At 38.8% G+C, this 18,837-nt stretch overlaps 1 protein-coding gene across 1 annotated transcript in view; it reads left to right on the plus strand.

Moving 5' to 3' along the window:
* ZNF804B (zinc finger protein 804B) overlaps positions 1–18,837 on the plus strand; it is a 35,024-nt gene that overhangs the window by 1,445 nt on the left and 14,742 nt on the right. The gene's annotated exons all lie outside the window — the stretch shown is intronic.

Consider the following 18,837-nt stretch of genomic DNA (forward strand, 5'->3'; position numbering starts at 1 on the left):
TGGCATTATGGAAACAAAATGCAATTAAGTCACATAAGCACTTCAGAATTTGAAGAACATTGTTTGCAAAGTTCAGGACTGAGCAGTTCTGAACTTCTGATGAACAGATGTTATCTGCTAATCTAAGACATAAGAACATTGAACAGGATTCCACAGAAGTTTTTCTACTGGCACTTACATGCATTACACAGTTCAAGTTCTCATGTATATTGTGCATTTAAGTCGCCAGGGTATTAGTGTCTTCTGGGTGATCACACTTCTGGGTGCATGGGGGTCAGGAGCTACCTTGTAAATATATGAATCATTTAGAAGCTGGAGGTATTTCTGACAGAGGACTAGAAATAATAAATGTTGAGTAAAACAAACCGTGCTAAAGGCAAACCTCCTCACTCTTGCTGCAAGCAATCTTATTGTCTTTTGCAGTATTATAGAGCATGCAAATCAGCCTGGAATTTTCTGCATGCATCTATCACCGCCCTGCATTAACAAACTGCCTAGTGTCTGCCCACCCATCATGTTGAAACATCCCGCTGAAGTCAAGCAGCCCAGAGTCAGTTATCCATGGATATTAATGGGACTTTTTTGGCCCATCACTTCCAAAACAGGGCTAAATTCATCTAACATATTTTTGTATGAAATCAAAAGCAATTCCTTACATCACCATTCCATTAATTAATCCATATAAATGGTTATAATAATACAAGACAAATGCTTCTCCAGATCCTAAACATGTGACTCTAATCCCTATAAATCCTCATTTGCTGCACAAAGAATCTTTTTCACCCTTCAGCTGTTTTTTTACTTGCCAGAAATGCATCTGAACTCAAATGAGTCCATTTGTGCCCTTCCCTCTTCACACACACACCCTGCAAAGAGCAGCTGATGCAAAATAAAACATCCTGCTTGATGTATCATCTATGATTGGGTTGTTGGGCAGGGGAAGTTTTGGCAGCTTTCCGTTATAAAAGGGGATGTTTAAGCAATTTTTAGGTAAATTTACTGCTTTAAAAGCTGGCAGACATAGTACTGGGAATTAAGAGTCTGTATGGAAATGCACAAGACATACTAGCAGTACAAGCCCACCCCATCCTGCCCTTTCAGATGTAGTTCAGTTAGCGCAAGATTAACTAGCTACCCTCCTGATGTGTCAGGGTAATTCAGTCTCTTCTCCCCTCTCACTTCTTGACTGCTCAACCAAGTATGGGAACAGCATTACTTTGCCTCTAGGAATAGTGTGGATGTACCCTTTTCTCTGACTTTTATAGTCTGTCTGGAAGAGCCTTTATTCTTCTTACTTTTATCAGAGTAATCTTCAAAGAAAACAAGTTAATTTATTGTTTCCTGTGGTTTTAGTTAGCTTAGTTTCAAAATGTTTTTTATGGAAGGGATAGTAGCCACCTGGAAATCTTCTTTCTCCTAAGGTATGTTTTCTGTTTCCCAGCAGAAATGTAAGGGTACCTTTAGTCATCCGCAGGGATATGTTCTAAGCATCATTCTTCTAATGGAGAGTAAATTAAAATGAGGGACTCTTTCCATCGCAGAAACAATACAGTGTAGACCTCCCATGAGATTTCCCATTTAAATGTTACTACTTCAAAATTTGTATTAAAGTGGCAATGCTGTTTAGAGAAGATATAAAGGCAGAAAAAAGGATGTTGCACTGAGTACTTTGTCATAAGCTTTTTGTTTCTCTTCCAGAGGAAACAGATTTTATTCAAAGAATTACGACTCTAATCTCCCAATATTATGGTTTTATAAAATTAATTTTGTGATCCATTTTCTTATCTATAATTTCAAGCAGTTGCTAAAGCAGAAAGTACTGAGTCTCAGATCTAGGAGTTGGCATACCAGCCCTGTCCTCAGATGGGTGCAAAATATTATGATGACAATCTGGCCCCATTTGCTTAACTGGCCTTTCTACTGTGTTAGGTTATTCTAAAGCAGTATAGTCAGAAACATTTTCTTTCTCTCTCTGTATACTCATACATTATTACTTACATATATATAAAACCTACATATATATGTGCACATATATACACACATAAGCATACAAAGAAAACTTTGACAGAATATCAATGATCTCCCCAGCCTATATCTTCATTATCTTCTAACACTGTAATGACCCTGGAGGGGTCTAATATGATTTATATATTTTTGAGTAATATTGTCTGAGTATTTAACAGCTCTTATTTCTTTGGTTGTCTAGTCAGCATTAATCTTAATTAATGTTGTCAACATCTTTCCTAATGCACTACTCTATAATAATTTTTCATTGATATTACCTGTTATTGGAAATTAATTTCAGTGCAAAGTTGGATAAAGTAAACTCAGAAAATCTGTTTGAGTGGAAGGCTGTGTTCCCATCCAGCTTTTCTTGAGCTCTCTATTGCTAAACCTAATACCTAACACGGCTGGGTGGGAGTGTGGGTGACTTTCCTGGGACCACCTAATCTTTCACCACCATATAGCCCTGTGCATACCTGCTTCATCAGTGCATACCAGCTAACCCACTTGAAATCAACAGCTTTTTTCCTTTGTGTTTTTCCTTTGCTATGGAATCTATGACTTTATAAATTTCTGGGCACCAGTCACGGGCAGTAGCACATCTAATAAATCCACAGTATCTCTCATCAAGCATCAAGGTGAATGATGAGTGCTATCAGTTGCTCACCGTGTTCTCTACAACAAAAGTTAACTGCATCAGGACTGATTGCCTTGGCACTGTTGAAACTATCTGAACACTGAAAAGGATAAAGGTCCTCATGTGAATTTGTTCAAAAGTGATTAGTATATAGGTAATCAATATAGGCTGCTGCCTGAAAATGTAATATATGTGGATGTATGTTACATGCTAAGCTGAAAAAATATGGAAGTTTAGATTTTTTTAACAGGGTTGTTAAGTCATGTGCTTCTCTAAAAGGAAGCTGAACTTGAGCAGGATGTCTATTTGGTCGATGTTATTAAATGGAATCTTTTAATACCTCCAGGTCATGCATAGCATTCATCCATTCAGTTAACGTCAAAGTAGTTGGAGCTTTCAGTTTTTGTATAAATAATCCTTAGCTATCAGCAAGACTTTTAGATGTCAGCAAAGGAGAAAATCACAAATCTATTCCATGTACTGCACTATAATAATTGTAATGATAATAATAATAATAGAAATAAGTAGCAAAGAAAAACAAGGCTGTATTGCCATCTTGGGGTTTCTGATGACAAAACAGGTCTTTTAGTTCTGTTGTCAAAATTTAGCCATACAGTTAAATACATCACATTCTCTCTGATGAAAAACAAAATCTCTAAATTTTAGTGTTCTTGAAGCAGGCATCACTGTATAAGTAGGTGAACAGAACTTTCGGTCTACGCTAGTTCACATGCACATACCTGTATCTTAGTATTTAAATCCATACATACTAGCACTTCGGTGTATTTTTTGCATGAAAGTCTGATTTAGTGCGTACAGCTGTGGGCACTTGCCATTAAGCCTTTATAGTGCCTGTGGATTTAAACTCTAATTCAGGCAGAGATTTAGCTCCTGTTAAACATCAAAGCTAGCAAATATGCTTACATTTTAGCTAGCATTGCATCTACCACCTAGAAAATGCACAGATAAGTGAACACAGAGAAAGCGCCAGGAATAAGTGTAATGCTGAGATCTTGTTCATTCATCTTTAGGGATTTTTTTCCAGCATCTGCATGTTTACTGGAGGAAAAGCAATTCTTGTATTTTGGCCCTAAGGTACACCTCTCCTATTACCCAAACAGTACTCATCTGGAGGAAAGGCAACTGATTTAGCAATATCTGAAAGATTTCACCTTGGGATCTGGGAAATTAGGCAAACACAGCAACACCAAGAAATCTTCTTCTGGACAAAGTATCATATATTTAGCTGTAAGAGCACACCAATCAAACAGAAAGGGCTACACTACCATGAAGGTCCACTACTATGTGTGCTTGTGGGGTCCCTGCTGTTTTCCCTTGATGTACATGTGGACCCACTGTCCCTCTTGTACTCCCATGTGATCAAGGTTAACGTCCTTCCCTGCAGCCCTGATTCTGTTTCTCTGTATCAGGACACTGGCTGTTAAGAACTGCCTGCTTTTTTAGGGCCAGGTTTTGCACATGAGGTCTGTACTCTCTATAGCCTCCTCAGAAAACAACTTGAATGGCAAAAGACCTCAGCATTTCTTTCTCCCAGTTAACGAGAGCTGCTGCCTGCAGCCATCAGCATTCTGCTCCTGTAACCTCACAAAAATCACCTTGGTTTGATGCTTGTTAAGAAATGCCTGCATACTTTTAATAAAATTTTCACATTTGTTACATCCCTAGTAAGAAACCCTGAACCAGAATTGTATTAAAGATAAAAGAAAAGGAGTCAAGTGGGAGAAACGGTAATATGATGTTAGATTCCCTCAAACAGCTGGTTTATAAGTGGACTTGAAGTGATAAAGGAATTTTGTATGTGTGGTAGTTATTGCCCTATTTTTAGGTACCAATAGATTGCTATGTTCAAAAGCAACTACCACATACACAAATGGTTGTGTGTGCGCAATTTGGAGGGTGTTAATTAGGCTCAGTTGTGAAAACAATTGTGAACTTCCTAAGGTGTATGTCTATAAGTAGCCCCACAAAAATAAAGGAAAACATTCAAATGCACAAAATGCAGGATGCTGAGATGTTTTACAGGAGAAGGGTTTTAGAGATGAAGGTTATTACTTATTATTTATTTTTTCTATCTTCAGAACATTTACCATAAGTATCTCTAGCCTGATTAGATGCTTCTGTTGCACATAGCAAAATACTGAAATTGTGATTCAATATGGTGAACAGTTTCTTAGATTTTTCCACAAATTATTCTTTAATTTCAGTGAAATGCCCATTTATTTTAGCTTCAGGCAAATCTATTACCTATTATGTTTTAACCATCACCATTAGACAATTATTTAGAATGATCATCTGTGCCTGTACACCCTTTGTCAGACACTTCTGCTTCATCACAATATTTATTTTCTCTTGAACTTGGGGGGGGGGGGGGTTTGATGTTGAGGAATTCTTTACTGTTACTTTATTCATTATTCTACAATACACATACCGACTCAATTTTCTCTGCTCTTTCTTTTAAGCACATCATTCTCTTCCCTTGGAAACAGTATACTCTACATTTCTGGCATAAGTCTTGTTTTCTTTCATGTGAAAACAAAAGCTAAAAGAAAGAATTAATTTCTATAGTCTATCCTATGATTTCAGTATCCTTTTGCCTTAAAGACATGCTGTTCTCTTGCTCATTTTGAAACTAGCTATTTTCTTACTGTTTCTTATGCGTATGACATTCTCTAATTTCTGTTATAGCTTTACACTTTCTTAGCTTTTCATCATACACTGATTTTGCGGTGTGTGTTCTTGTTCATACTCCCCAAAATTACTTCCACTCTGACTGTAACTGTTCCCAAAGAGCAGGTTTTTGATAATTTCTTGCTGAATAGTTTTCATTTTCTCACACTGCCTTTCCCATAATTAACTTTAAAAGTTCTCATTCTTTCAGAATTTGTTCCTGTGAATTAACCCCTTTAATTCGTCCCTTTTGTTCCTAAATTAGTTTTGATTACAAACTATATCATCCCGTGGTTTCTAGTGGATTGTTAGATACCGAACTGGCTGTGATGCTTATAATTAAGGTTTCCAAACATTTTGCATTTTAAGACCCAGGTTTCTGTTGCTTTCAGAGATTGGACTGAAATTTTCTTTTTGGATCCCAACCATTAGTAAATTACAGTCAAAATATATAGTATTTGCAAAGTCTAGAATAAGGAAGTGATAAGGCACCAGAATTAATACTGTTTGGACAACCTAATCTGATACTTCTATATATCTGCTCTTTAATAAAATCTTTAATTGCAGGTTGCATGTTGTTTTCTCTAAGAAAACTCTCCGACTCAGTACTGAAGATGGACCATACCTGAGGAATGAATCCATCTTGTGCAGGGAATGAAGCTGTTGGCTACAAAAGAACTGATGATGTGAAACGAGGGGGAAACAGAAGAAGTGGGTTTAGGAAGTAATTATGGGAATAGGTGTAATGAACAGAGAGAGACAGAAATTGCAAGAACAGAAAGGCATGCAGTATCACTCTGAAATTAGAAGACAATGAAAGGTGTGTACAAGAAAGGGAGAAAATCGAGTTAAAAGAGGAAGGACCTGGAGAAATAATCCATAAATAATGGGGAATATCAGGATAAAGCACAGGAGGAGACTGTCAATGTCAGCCACTTAAAGCCACCAATGTCTAAGCCATTCCACTTAGAGCTGAGGTAAATCAACATCATCAACCTTATCTGGAGATAAATCAACCAGAAAGGCTATATGAAAATCGCATTTCACAACACTAATTCTGTTAACAAGAATACTGCAGATGTTTTATTGCACAAAATATTGTATTGAAAATAATTCAGACTTACACAACATTAAAAATATCTGGGGTCTGGAAAAAAGCAAAGAATGAATGTATAATGCTGCTGCTCATGTACAATTCCATCTTTTGCCACTGATGGATAATATAAGACCAAAATACTCTATTTTCTTGGCCTCAACACTTCCTTCTGCTATTTAGAAACAGAGAAAACCTGCCTTTCTAAAAGCATGTTTTCATCACAGCTACCGTGCTTCAAAATACCTGCAATCCAGCATCTTTGAAATACTGAAGTAGCAGCGCAGTGAAACAGACAATCGGGTCGTGTCACATCACAGAAACTGATGTAAATAAAGTTAACATAAAGCAATACAGGATGACATCAACATTTAAGCAAAGAGAGTATACAGCATATGAGCAAAAGCAAGATGTAAACAATATGATAATTCTGTGGCATCAATGTATGAAGAATATTTATTTTGCCAGTTTGAAATGATGTTAAAGTGAATGCTTAGTTTACGTTATCATGCAAGATTTTCTTAAATGTTATGAGGGGAGGCTTGTATTTATAGCTATGCTACGCAGAGATGTTGCAATTGCACACTACAGCAAGTGCATGTACCCGAGCAGCTCCAGAGCAGCAGAAGCAACATTAGCAAATACCACTGAGCACACTCTGGTGATTGGGCATGACTCAAGGCAACAGATTCCAAAGAAATGTCACCAGAAACAATTCTTTATTTTAAAGTTACAAATCTGTGCAGGTCAGTGGGCGTTATTAAGAATTGCTGAACCTGCTGCCCTGGCAATGCTTTGCTGCTTTCTTAGTACTCAGTGATAAAGTAAATAAATGGCCAGCATTCATCCTTTCTAAATTGCATGTTGCTTAGAATAATGAGATTCCTTTCATCATTAGCCCTCAAAAAAAACTTCTTGCAAATAACGCAGAGCTTCTTTTAAATTTAATGTCTTGATAAGCCAAATTGTTAAATGCTAGATGCTATGGAATTACATTTGGTGTTCTTTAGAATGAATGCTAATTAACATGTAAATTAGCAATTTAACCCTCTTTAAATTGGAAAAGAAAACCTATGGGACACCTAATTTCATAGTTGTTAGTGATGGTCCAATGACTGTAAGATATTTCTTAAGTATTTCATTATATAAGGAATTACAGAAGTGTATTATCAGATTTTGGCATTTAAGACATAGTAATAACCAGAATGTCAGTTAGAGGAAGTGCTCTCCATTAATGCCCACGTTATTGTCCTTTCCATTCTTCTCAGAGGATATACTTCTTAATTACTAAAGTTTTAAAACTAATTTTTCAAGCAGGAGGAATGGTTGATGCAGTGTAATGGATGGCTTATTCAAATAAGCAGGGAATCTGCAGGATTAGGTTTCTAAAAAAAAACCCCAGATTATGCCAAACTGCAGACAAATATTAAATTCTGCCCCAAAATATCAGTTTAGGGTTTAATTTTGTACAGTAATTCCCCACCCAGAACATGAAGAAAGATACTCTTATTTAATTATATTTAGACAAATTGTGTGATAAATCTGGCTGAAACTCATCATCTCTGGTTCAAATAATTTTCCATTGTTTTGACCTTTGCTTCCATTTCAAATATGGATAAGAAAAATATTTTGAAAAACAAATTTTGTTATGACTAATTTTACATGGCAATTACAATGTAAATTCAATAAAATTTGAAATTAAAGACTTCCTGAAACATTCCATTTAAATAAAAAGTTTTTTTGAGCCAGTCACACTTTTTCATACTGTGTAAAAAGGAGTGATTAAAATCAACATATTCCTCTTTGGTTCTCAGTTCTGAAATGTTACTACATGGAGTACATAGGATATTACTTAAGAAAACAGGATAGATATGGAAACCTAAACATTCATGTTTAAATTATTATTCTAATTTTCAGTTAACCTTTAGGACAGTCAGGCTGGAGTTGTGTCTGTATTGATAAATGAATAAGATAAACTATACTTGGTGTTACTCTCCTTTTTTTAGGTGTCTGTATTCAGATGTCTTTTACACTTTTTAAATGCTAGTAATAAGGACATAAGAAACATAACATACAGCATGTTTTCTACCTACTTCTATGTAAAATATTACCATTCATGCAAAAATGTCTATTCACCATGAACTAATAAGAACTGGGCAAGACTGAACACAGACATACATTGAATTTCACATGCCAGCTTTGAAAGACTGGCAAACATTACCTACTGTTCTTTACAGGCTATATATTTTGCAGGTGTTTTTGTGATTTTTTTTTTCTGTTAAATCAATAGATCTGGAATAACTGGTGTCATCTTAAGGTCAGGCTTTACAAGTCTTGCTTTAAATATAAGGTGATAGGCACAAAGCACTGCCAGATGTTATAATTGTCTTTGATTATTGTCTGTTCACAAGTATGTTAATTTATATTTGTGGAATGACTTGTAGAAGAAGGTATTGTTGAGCCAGATTAAGGAATCTGTTGTGCAGGTTACAACACATCTGTACCTATCTTACCTGAGGCAATTCTGTGCTATAGTCAGCTTTTTGGAAATACTGGGCAATTAGCTTTGCTGGCTAAACGATGTATCCTCAAATGTTCACAGAAGAATTATATTTCTGTTGGCTTCTGCCTAACTTTTAAACAGTGATCTCTTGCTCATATTTTTCCCTCCTTTGGAAACGTAATCATAGAATCATAGAATGGTTTGGGTTGGAAGTGGCCTTACAGATCATCTAGTTCTATCCCCCCCTGCCAAGGGCAGGGACACCTTCCACTAGCCCACGTTGCTCAAAGCCCCATCCAATCTGGCCTTGAACACTTCCAGGGATGGGGCATCCACAACTTCTCTGGGCAACCTGTACCAGTGCCTCACCACCCTCATAGTGAAGAATTTCTTCCTTATACTTAATCTAAATCTATCCTCTTTCAGTTTAAAGCCATTACCCCTTGCCCTATCACAACATGTCCTTGTAAATAATCCCTCTTGAGCTTTCTTGTAGGCCCCCTTCAGGTACTTGAAGGTCTCCCCCAGAGCCTTCTTCAGGCTGAACAACCCCAACTCCCTCAACCTGTCCTCATAGGAGAGGTGCTGCAGCCCACTGATCGTCTTCATGGCCCTCCTCCAGACTCACTCTAACAGATCCATGTCCTTCTTATGTTGGGGTCCCCAGAGCTGAACACAGTACTCCATGTGGGGTCTCACAAGAGTGGTGGAGCAGGGGAAGAATCACCTTCCTCAACCTGCTGGTCACACTTCTTTTGATGCAGCCCAGGATATAGTTAGCTTTCTGGCCTCGAGCACACATTGCCAGGTCCTGTTGAGCGTCTCACCAACCAAAACCCCACAAGTTCTCCTCAGAGCTGCCCTCAATCCATTCTCTGTCCAGCCTGTATTTGTGCTAGGGATTGCCCCAGCCCAGCTGCAGGACCTTGCAATTGACCTTGTTGAACTTCATGAGGTTCACCTGGGCCCACCATCCCCCAAACCTGTCAAGGTCCCTCTGGGTGGCATCCCTTCCCTCCAGAGTATCACACAGCTTGGTGTCATCAGCAGACTGGCTGAGGGTGTACGCAATCCGCCTGTCCATATCACTGACAAAGATGTTAAACAGTGCCTGTCCCAATAGCAACCCCTGAGGAACACCACTCATCACTGGTCTCCACTTGGACATTGAGACATTGACCACAACCTTTTGAGTGTGACCATCCAGCCAATTCGTTATCCACCAAGTGGTCCACCTGTCAAATCCGTGACTCCCCAACTTAGAGACAAGGATGTAGTATGGGACAGCATCAAATGCTTTGACCAAGTCCAGGTAGATGATGCCAGTTGCCGTTGTAGAAGGCCACCAAATTTGTGCAGGCACAAGTTGTCCTTAGTGAACCAATCACCTCCTTATTTTCCATGTACCTTAGCATAGTTTCCCAGAGGATCTGCTCCATGATCTTGCTGGGCACAGAGGTGAGACTGACTGGCCTGTAGTTCCCTGCGTCTTCCTTTCCTCCCTTTTTAAAAATGGTGGTTATGTTTCCCCTTTCCTGTCAGTGGGAACTTCACCAGGCTGCCACAGCTTCTCAGATATGATGGATAGTGTCTTAGCAACTTCATCTGCCAGTTCCCTCAGGACCCACAGATGCATCTCATCAGGTCCCATGGACTTGTGCACTTTCAGGTTCCTTAGGTGGTCTTGAACAAGGCCTTCTCCTACAGTGGGCGGTTCTTCATTATCCCAGTCCCTGCCTTTGCCTTCTGTGACTTGGGTGGTGTGGCTTGAGCACTTGCCAGTGAAGACTGAGGCAAAAAAAGTAGCTGAGTACCTCAGCCTTCTCCATATCCTGGGTAACCAGGTCTCCCATTTCCTTCTAGAGAGGGTGCACACTTTCCCCAGTCTTCCTTTTATCACTGATGTACCTATAGAAGTTTTCTGTGTTGTCCTTGATGTCTCTGGCCAGATTTAATTCTATCAGGGCTTTAGCTTTCCTAACCTGATCCCTAGCTGTATTCCTCCCAGGCTACCTGTCCTTGCTTCCACCCTCTATAGGCTTCCTTTTTGTGTCTGGGTTTGCCCAGAAGCTCCTTGTTTATCCATGCAGGCCTCCTGGCACTTTTGCCTGAATTCCTCTTTGTTGGGATGCATTACTCCTGAGCTTGGAGGAGGTGATCCTTGAATATTAACCAGCCCTCTTGGGCCCTTCTTCCCTCCAGGGCTTTAGCCCATGGTACTCTACCAAGCAGGCTCCTGAAGAGGCAAAGTCTGCTCTCCTATAGTCCAGGGTAGTGAGTTTGCTGTGCAGCCTCCTTGGTGCCCTAAGGATCTTGAACTCTATCACTCCACCAGTTCATGGCCACTGAAGCCAAGGCTGCCCTTGAGCTTCACTTTCACTACCAACCCTTCCTTGTTGGTGAGAACAAGGTGCAGCATAACACTTCTCCTCATTGGCTACTCTATCTCTTGGAGAAGAAAGTTATCAATGCATTCCAGGAACCTCCCAGATTGCTTTTACCCTGCTATGTTGTCTCTCCAACAAATATTGAGGTGGTTGAAGTCCCCCATGAGGACCAGGGCTCCTGAACATGAGGCTGCTCCTGCTTGGTCTTCCTGGTCAGGCGACCTGTAGAAGACCCCCCACTATAATGTCACCAGTCCCTGCCCTCCATTTAATCCTGACCCATAAACTCTTGGCCAGCTTCTCATCTGTTCCAAGGTGGAGCTCCATGCAATCCAGCTGGTCGTTGACAGAGAGGGTGACACCCCCTCCTTGTCTTCCCTCCCTGTCCTTCCTAAAGACCCTGTGTCCTTCCATTCCAACACTCCAGTCATGGGAACCATCCCACCACATCTCTGTGTGGCCAATAAGATCATAGTCCTGCAGGCATGCACACATCCCTAACTCCTCTTGTTTATTCCCCATACTACATTTGTTTGCACAGAGGCATTTAAGTTGGTCCCCGATGAAGCTGGCTTACTGGCTTGAGTGGCTGGAATTCCTTTGTGCTGCTTTTCAGATGCTCTCCTGCTGACCTGTAATCCTTCTCCCGTTAGGAGACTGGGCATCTGTTGCTGGCATTGGCATCAAACTGTTAGAAGTGGAATGGATTGAGGTTCCTCTTCCCTGGCAACTTTAGTTTAAAGCCCTCTTCACCAGTTTTGCAAGACTATGACCCAAGATACTCTTTCCCTTCTCTGACAAGCGGACCACATCAGCTCCCAGTAGATCAGGTTTCTCAAAGTGAGTCCCACGGTCTAAGTAGTCAAACCCCTAGCTGTGGCACCAGTCCTGTAACTATGTGTTGATTTGCCAGACTCAACTGGCCCTTCCAAACCCCTTCCCTTTGACCAGGAGGATTGCTGAAAGAACTACCTGCACTCCAGAGTCCCTTACCACTGCTCCCAGGGCTCTGCAATCCTTCTTGATACTCCTTAGAGTGCTCCTGGCTGTATCTCTGGTGCCCAGGTGAAACAACAGCAACAGATAATAGTCAGTGGTCTGCAAGAGGTTTGGTAGTATCTTGGTGACATCCCTGATAAAAGCTGCCAGTAAGCAGCACACCTCTCCAGAAAGCGTGTCTGGTCAGCAAATGGGTGCCTCTGTACCTCTCAGAAGAGAGGTACTATTATCACCCATAGCCTTTTCTTAATTCTTCTAATCCCATTGGCATCCACAAAGTGTAACTGGCACTAGGATCATCTGTCTAGAATCTGCATCTATTATGGTTCTGTTAATTTTTGACCATCTGCACCTTCCATGCAGTAATTAATGTGCAAGAATGTAGCTGAGCGATTGATTCGTGTGGAGCTCTGAAGTCATGCTAATCCACTATGTTTGTGTTTGAAGAAATGTACAATGTGCTGTGTATGTCTTTAAGGGGCATTCATAGCAGAAACAAATATTTAAAAACAAACCAGAAACATATCTGTGCATCACCAAGACAGCAATAAAAATGGTAAGATTAGTCATTTATTACCCTTACTTAGTTAAAAGCATTAATTAACATTTTTTAACATGTCTCTAAGGGAAAAATAAAGGAGGTAACCCAGACTAATTACCATTTCACAGCTTTTGCAATTTCATAATAATTAGGCTCCACCAGGAGCCATTAAAAAGATGAGGGCTCTTGAAGCACCTTCTCAGATTAAATTGCAGGGAATATCTAGAGAAATGTAGATGATATTCACATGAATACTGAGCAAATATTTTATCACAGGTGATGGGACAGTAAAAAACAAATGTTTCCTGAAGAAAGAAAAATTGACAACTAAACACTTTTTTTATCATGAAATGCTATCTTTAGAGTAGAATGGTTTTGCAGGAATGTGAGAATATCAAAAACATTTTTCATTTTAAATGTTTATATCATTTACGAACCATTTGAATCTGATTGAAACTAAAGATTGAAATACTTTGCTTCAACAGTGTTACTTATAAAAACTTTAAAAATGTATTGTCAAGTATTTAAAAATACTATTAAAATTAAATTGCAACATATGCACACATATTTACTATTCTTGAGATAAAGAAATGATGAAAATTATAACTTTAATACATTATGTTTCATTGCTATTTAGATTTATTGACATCAAGTCACTTGGAAACACTTGAAATTTTAGTATTTCTACTATTTTTCCAAAGACTAAAAAGTAAAGAAATCCCAAATGTCAAAATTTCCTGCAGAGCAGAAACTCTGGTTCTTTAAACAAGAGTGTAAGTATAGAGGAATTCCCCTTTGCAACCCTGTAAGATACTTTCTACCTAAAGTTAGCATTTCTCTCCTTGTTTTAGCGTGTTGAATGTTGATTAGATTAACATGTTAGCTAATGTTGATGGATTCTTAGCACTGCTTCCTTCAAAACAGACACTTAAATACTGATCTTTAAAAGTGCAAATGCAGTCACATTCCATTGCTCTAGATTTACACTTTCCATTTAGGCTCTGTGGGATTCAATAACATAATAAATCATATCCAGTAGGAGTGATAAAACCTATTGCTTGTGTTCTGAACCTGCCCTGGATCTCCAGTCTTAGATAAGGATCTGACTGTATGAATATCAAATCATAATTCATTGAGAAATTATAGGATAAAGTAATATCATTTTAGGGGTAAAGCAATACAATTTATTAAGTCACATAATTACCAATATTTGTATAGAAAAATATTGCCTAAAAGGTACAATACAATTTTTACCTTTTAAAAGGCACCCAGAATAGTCAGATTAACCTCATCTTGTTCTTTACTTCAAAGCAAAATTCAGTCTTCTCACCAGCTCCTAATGACCATATTTTCTGAATTCTGCATTACTTTTGTAGCGTTTGAACCTGGGTTACACCAAACATTCAATTTATTGACATAATTACGGCTCTCAATAGCCCACATTACATTATGATTTCCTTCCCATTTTGAAATTTAACACAGCATAATGTCCTTTTGCTTGGTTAAAAAACGAAAATGAAGATTCTGGCCTGCAATTTGAAAATAATCATAAACTGGGCCTCTACACACAGAAAACAGCAAGTCATAGCCTAGTAAATCTGAACATGGAGCATGTGGGAAGTGTACAATAATTGTTATAGAAATTTTCTGTTATTTCTAGGAAATGAACACAGTTTTTTATATAATTCGTTTTTTAGTTTTTGCACAAGGTCTTTCTAAAAGCAAAACCAGTAATATCTGGGAAAAACAATGGAATTTTTTTTTTCAGAATTTAAAATTATAACATATAATCTAGTTGCCCTACTTCTCCTTGTCTCCAGAATAATTCACAGTATTGTTTTAACTCACCAAGTCCGAAGAATATAAAGTCACTATAACCATATTGTATGTGTTGGTGCATATTTTAAGAGGATTGTTGTTCCATTTGAGCACATAAACTCACAATATTTCTTTATTTGCAAGAAATAATTATAATTCAGGAGCATAGAAAAGTATGGATTACTAGAATAAGAAGCCATGGTATAAATAAAAGATCAACTTCAAATGTTACAGGACTAAAATTTTCCTGGGAGGGAGTAGTAGAGTAAAGCTTGCTTCAAAGGTTGGTTGTGTCAAGTGAGAGGCAAAGAATTTGAGAAGTAACATAAAGCATTTCAGAAGCAGTGAGCAATAGATCAGCTGTAAAATATTAAAAATATTCATGTCTACATGAACAACTAGATGTGTGTTTACAGCAACATTTGATATAAGAGTGAATATGAAGAGACAGATTCTGGAGCATGGGTAAGAGGGCAGAGGGGATACACAGGGATGAGAGCAGTAATCTGGGATTGCTTTTACAAGAGTGCATCATGCTCATTTCCACCCTCTTTCCAGGGAGCAGTTTCTACAGTATTAATTCAATTTTAAATTATGGAATCACAATTGAAGGGTGTCAAGTTGCAGCTCGATGATATGTTATACACCACTGGGCTGAACTGCATATCTTGACCATGTGCTTGCTTTTATCTCACTCTCTCAGTGAAAACCTCAGGCACTGCAGGTTGCAACAGCAGTATGTTCAAAGAGACCAAGTACAAATAACAAATTGCAAATAAATAATATTTTAAGCACGTGGCAATAAAAAGGGTGCCAGATAGGCCAAAATATCTTTGCCTTTATAAACTGGAAAATTAGGACATCATTCACTCTGCACAGTTTGGTCATCTTTTTCCATGACACACTAAATTTGCTTAGGAAGCACCTTATTGCTTTTGTTATTTCAGAGGGAAATGCTGCTGAACTGGGAAGTGAGATGGATAAGACAAGTAGAGGGAAGAAAGGACACTAAAGTCAAAGGAGATAACACATAATGTGAGACAAAATTGGAAAAGAATTAAATAAAAGAAAAAACATATAATCAAAATAAACTTTTTAAAATCAGTATAATTTACTGAGTTGTGTTCTCAGAAGATTGTCTCAGATAAGCAAAGGCTAAACCAGGATATTGCAGGAGTTAATTACCCTGGAAAAAAAAAGGGACATCTGTTCATCTCCTCCTGTAAATAAGCCACGGACTGGAACATAAACTACAACTCCAATCCCATGCATGTAGAAATTAAAATTAACAGATTATCCATCTGAATTTGCTGCCTCTATGGGCCTCCCTTATGTCAAGAATAGCACAAAAATACTTCATCCACATTATTGGTGTCTAAAAAAGTGATCTTTAATCTATACATTATTAGGATTGTGATGACCAACACAGGCATACAGGAAATTTAGTAAATGCAAATCCAATATTTGCACAAATTTGTATATAAAACAAACTGTAACATACACTTATTTAAGGAATCTAGTTTCATACAGGTGAATGAGCTTGCCAAATGGACAGGGAGGAGGAATTCAAACAGAAAGATGTGAAAGAGACCTAAGAAATTTTACAGACAACAGAGTACAGGGCAGATGGTTTAAAAACCCAAATCCCACAACTGAAAACAACCAAATAGGTTATAAACAGCTAATTTCATTTAGAAGGAAAGTCAGTTCTCTGTGGCTTAAAATTGTAATGAAGGAAACAAAGGAAAAATGGATTGTAAAAATCATAAATCAGAAGGCAAAAAAGTGGAAAAATATGACGGAGGAAGTAAAGAGGTGTGGTAGCTTGACACTGGCTGGCACGCCACATGCCCACCAAAGCCACTCTGTCACTCCCCCTCCTCAGCTGAGCAGGGGAGAGAAAATATAAGGAAAGACTCATGGGTCAAGGTAAGGACAGGGAGAGAACGGTTACCAATTACTATCATGGGGAAATCAGACTCAACTTGGGAAAATTAATTTAATTTATTACCAATCAAATCAGAGCAGGGTAATGAGAAATAAAACCAAATCTTAAAACATCTTCCAACTACCCTCCCTTCTTCCCAGGCTTAACTTTACTCCTGATTTTCTCTACCTCCCCTCCAGCAGTGCAGGGGGACAGGGAATGGGGGCTGTGGTCAGTTCATCATACTTACTTTGTTTCTGCTTCCCCTTCCTCCTCATGGGGAGGACTCCTCACACTCTTCCCCTGCTCCAGCCTGGGGTCCCTCCCACAGGAGACAGTCCTCCACAAACCTCTCCAATGTGAATCCTTCCCATGGGCTGCAGTTCTTTATGAATTGCTCCAGCATGGGTCCCTTCCACAGGGTGCAGTCCTTCAGGAACAGACTGCTCCAGCATGGGTCCCTTCCACAGGGTCACAAGTCCTGCCAGCAAACCTGCTCCAGCATGAGCTTCTCTCTCCATGGGTCTACAGATTCTGCCCAGATCCTGCTCCCGTGTGGACTTCCCATGGGTCACAGCCTCCTTTGGGCATCCACCTGCTCTGGCATGGGGTCCTCCATGTGCTGCAGGTGGATATCTGCTCCACCATTAACGTCCAATGGGCTGCAGGTGGACAGCCTGCCTTGCTGTGGTCTTCACCATGGGCTGCAGGGAAATCTCTGCTCCAGTGCCTGGCGCATCTCCTTCCCCTCCTTTACTGACCTTGGTGTCTGCAGAGTTGTTCCTCTCACATATTCTCACCCTTCTCCCTAGATAGGGTTGCACAGGTTTTTTCCCCACCTTCTTAAATATGTTATCCCAGAGGTGCTACCACCACTGCTGATGGGCTCAGCCTTGGCCAGTGGTGGGCCTGTCTTGGAGCTAGTGGTGGGCCTCTCTTAGAGCCAGTTGGTTCTGGCTCTGTTGGACATGGGGGGAGCTTCTAGCACCTTCTCACAGGAAAGCCACCCCTATAGCCTCCCTGCTACCAAAACCTTGCCATGCAAACCCAATATGAAAGTGCATAAGGAAAATCTGTAATTATGAGAGGTGAGGGCAAGAAGGTTTCTGAAAGTATATTGAGGACATAAAGAATCTTTTCCTCCAAATAGAAATTAGTAACTTCTTAGAAGTTATGTGAAAAGAACTGTTCAATACAGATTCCTGTTCTATACTTGGCGCTAAACCAGACGATTTAGTCACACCTATAATGTTAATGATGATTGTGAAGTACCACTCTACCAATAGCTGAGAAGGATATTAAACAACAATCTAGAGCTAAATATTTTTGTATGAGCATGTCCAAGTGACCAACATTTAAGTATTAGAAAAGAGATGGCCGTAAACTCTCCTAATCTTTACAGTTGATTTTTAGTAAGTCTTAGAGCACTAGAGGAAAATGCATCAATCTAGAAGCTAGATAATGCCATGCTAGTATTTAAAGAAAATAAATAAGATGATCTGTCATCCTGACATAGTGCCAGGGAAAATACTGGCATGACCAATACAGAACTCCATAAAGTATTAACAAGTGATAAAGTAATTAATTTCATTTGATGTGGTTTATGTAAAATAGATCTTGTCAAAGTAGCTTGATTCTATCAATTTATCTATTAAAAGATAACAAATCAGGATGTCCTCTGTCTTGTGCTATTGAAAAGTTTTGATCAGGTGATTAGAAAAGTGGCCTTTTTTTATTGACAAAAACTGCAAGGAAATGTCATTTCTTAAATCTCCTTTACTTTGAGCAGGCATTTTGTTTTAGTATTATTGCTAGATTCCCAGTTACCTCAACTCTCTTACTCCAGAAGAGAACAGTCTACTTTAAGCAAATACAAGAGAAGAGTATTTTGGGGTTTGACTGAAAAAACCAACCAACAAAAAACCCAACACACACAGAAGAACAGAAAAACAAAACACTAAAATGCTTTTTATGGATAACTATTACATCCTATTAGAAAAAGCAATATTTTACTTCCTTGAGATATCTGATGAGGCTTCTGTTTATAGCTACTTTTAATATCCTTCATGCACATATTAGTCTTCACTATTTGCCCTGACGACACTTTTTCATCTAAAGTGCAGTGAGACGTACCTATCAACAACACTAGATTTATCTCAAGTACATATTAAAATGACTCTTTTTAGTGATGAACTTGTTCTCTGGTACAGCACTTCAAAGTCGCTGTTTAGTGGTCTGCT

The sequence above is a fragment of the Phalacrocorax aristotelis genome, chromosome 2, assembly GCF_949628215.1.
Source record: "Phalacrocorax aristotelis chromosome 2, bGulAri2.1, whole genome shotgun sequence".
In the NCBI taxonomy this organism is placed as follows: domain Eukaryota; kingdom Metazoa; phylum Chordata; class Aves; order Suliformes; family Phalacrocoracidae; genus Phalacrocorax; species Phalacrocorax aristotelis.